This window comes from Cebus imitator, unplaced genomic scaffold (genome assembly GCF_001604975.1).
Source record: "Cebus imitator isolate Cc_AM_T3 unplaced genomic scaffold, Cebus_imitator-1.0 Scaffold216, whole genome shotgun sequence".
Taxonomy (NCBI): domain Eukaryota; kingdom Metazoa; phylum Chordata; class Mammalia; order Primates; family Cebidae; genus Cebus; species Cebus imitator.
Genome location: NW_016107531.1, coordinates 33,974 through 36,582, shown reverse-complemented (window position 1 = coordinate 36,582; position 2,609 = coordinate 33,974). Strand labels below are relative to the sequence as shown.

At 49.2% G+C, this 2,609-nt stretch overlaps 1 protein-coding gene and 1 pseudogene across 2 annotated transcripts in view; one reads left to right on the top strand and one right to left on the bottom strand.

The window, feature by feature from the left end:
* DYNC2I2 (dynein 2 intermediate chain 2) overlaps nucleotides 1-2,609 on the bottom strand; it is a 30,372-nt gene that overhangs the window by 15,826 nt on the left and 11,937 nt on the right. The gene's annotated exons all lie outside the window — the stretch shown is intronic.
* Nucleotides 764-2,609, top strand: part of LOC108318245 — a 7,018-nt pseudogene continuing 5,172 nt past the window's right edge.

Genomic DNA, 2,609 nt, shown 5'->3' with positions numbered 1-2,609 from the left:
GTGCTGGGATTATAGGCTTGAGCCACCGCGCCTGGCCTGAGCCTTAATTTTTAAAGTTTTTGTAGAGACGGAGTCTTGCCATGTTGCCCAGGCTGGTCTCGAACTCCTGGATTCAAGTGATCCTCCCAACCAGGGCCTCCTGAGTGGCTGGGACTACAGGCTTGTGCTACCGTGCCTGGCTAGCACGCCCTTCTGCAGTCATATTCAGGTATATTGATGAATATTATTTTGCTGCTTAATTATTCAGGCAAATAATGTAACAAATACCAAAATACTAAGGAAAATTTAAGAAGAAAAAAACATTTAAACTGGTAACACTGCACCTGCAAATTGTCTGTGAATGGTCAGAAGCCACCATTATTCTTTGTGCTCCGGGATACCTAAGTCAGCTTCCCATGGCTTGAGATCCCTTTGGGGATGAGGCCCAAGTCCATACCACCTGCCACCATGCCAGGTAGTGTGTGACTGGCACAAGGGTGAGGCTCCAATAAGAAGCCCCCTGGGAAGGCAGAGAAAGAAATAGGGTCTGAGGGTCAGGGTCCTGTCTAAGTGGAGTGTTGAGGACACTGGGCCCAGAGCCAGCCTCACACACCTAGAAAGTGTGTTCAGGGGAATACAGAGGGCTGGGACGGTCTTTATGAAATCACACCAGGAGGTCTTTGGAGGGAATCAGAGAACAGTAATTACCAAAGCAAGACCAGTAGGGTCCATCCTCTCGAGTCTGAAGCCCCAGGGAACCTCTGCAGCCTGAAGCCCGCTCTCCATGCCCAAGAGAGCCTGCAGCCATGGAGAAGCCCAGAACGTCAGCACTCCTGCCTCTCAGAGGAAGGAAACTGAGGCCCAGAAAGGGGAGATGTCTCCTGGAAAGTCCACAAGGACCCCTGTCTTGGAAAACCTCCTACCCAAGTCACAAGTTGGGCTGACAGTCCCAGGCTTCTCTGACTGAATGAAAACTAAACACTGGCTGGGCACAATGGCTCGAACCTGTAATCCCAGCACTTTGGGAGGTCAAGGCAGGAGAATCATTTGAGGCCAGAAGTTCAAGATCACTATGGCCAACATGGCGAAACCCCATCTCTACTAAAAATAGAAAAATTAGTCAGGTGTGGTGGCACATGCCTATAATCCCAGCTACTCAGGAGGCTGAGGCAGGAGAATCACTTGAACCCAGGAGGCAGAGGCTGCAGTGAGCCAAGATTGCACTCCAGCCTGGCAACAGAGCAAGACTCTGTCTCAAACAAGCCCGCTCCAGCAGGGGGTGCCATATGCTAGAGAATCTCCTGAGCCAGGCGGGGCCAGACACGGTGGCTCAGGTCTGTAATCCTAGCCCTCTGGGAGGCAGAAGGTGGCAGATCACTTGAGGTCAAGAGTTCAAGACCAGCCTGGCCAACATGGTGAAACTCCATCTCTACTAAAAATAAATAAATAAATAAGCCAGGGGTGTTGGTGGGCACCTGTAATCACAGATACTAGGGAAGCTGAGGTGGGAGGATCGCTTGAACCTGACAGGTGGAGGTTGCAGTAAGCCGAGATTGTGCTATTGCATTCCAGCCCGGGTGAGAGTGAGACTGTTTAAAAAAAAAAAAACAGAATCTGCTAGACCAGAAGCTACAGCCAGTCCAGAAGAGGTGCTCGCTTAAGTACCAGAGATAGGCAGCTAGGTTAATTCGGAGGAGAGATGCAGCAGAGGCCTGCCCAGGGGTGAAGGCACACAAGAAACCATTCAATTCAGTGCTTCCTAGGTGCACCTGGGGCATTAAAAACTACAGGGGACTCACCCCTGCCCTCAAGGAGGTAACATCATTGGAGATAGACCTGAATATCAAACATGCGCGCTATCAAGAAAAAGTTCTCTAAAGAGTGGTGATGACTGCGTACTGGCATTAAACTTGATGTCTCTGAATTGCACACTTGTTAAAATGGTTGAACAGGCCAGGCATGGTAGCTCACAGCTGTATTCCCAGCACTTTAGGAGGCTGAGTGGGAGGCTCACTTGAGGCCAGTTCAAGATCAGCTGGGTAACAAAGCAAGACCCCTGTCTCTACAGAAATTTTCCAAATTAGCCAGGTGTAATGGTATGCACCTGTAGTTCCACCTCCTTGGGAGACCGAGATGGGAGGAGCACTTAAGCTCAAGAGTTTGAGGCTGCAGTGAGCTAAGAGCACATTACTGTACTCCAGGCTGGGATACAGAACCAGATCATCAGCACTGGGAAGCCAAGGTGAGAGGATCACTTGAGGTCGGGAGTTCGAGACCAGCCTGGCCAACATGGTGAACCCCATCTCTACTAAAAATACAAAAAATAGCCAAGCATAGTGGGACACACCTGTAATTCCAGCTACTGGGGAGGCTGAGGTGGGAGAATCATTTGAACTCAGGAGGCAGAGGTTGTGCCAGTACAGTCCAGCCTGGGCAAGAGTGACACTCCATCTCGAAAAAAAAGAAAAAGAAAAAATAACGCTACTGGAAAGCAGCTGGATTAAACTAGTGGTTCTCAAATTTTGCTATGCATTAGAATCTGGGGAGATTGTATAAAACCACATCCAAAGTGGTCACAGCAACTGCAAGGAGAAGCCAGGAGCCCATATTTTTCTTTTTTTTTTTTTTTT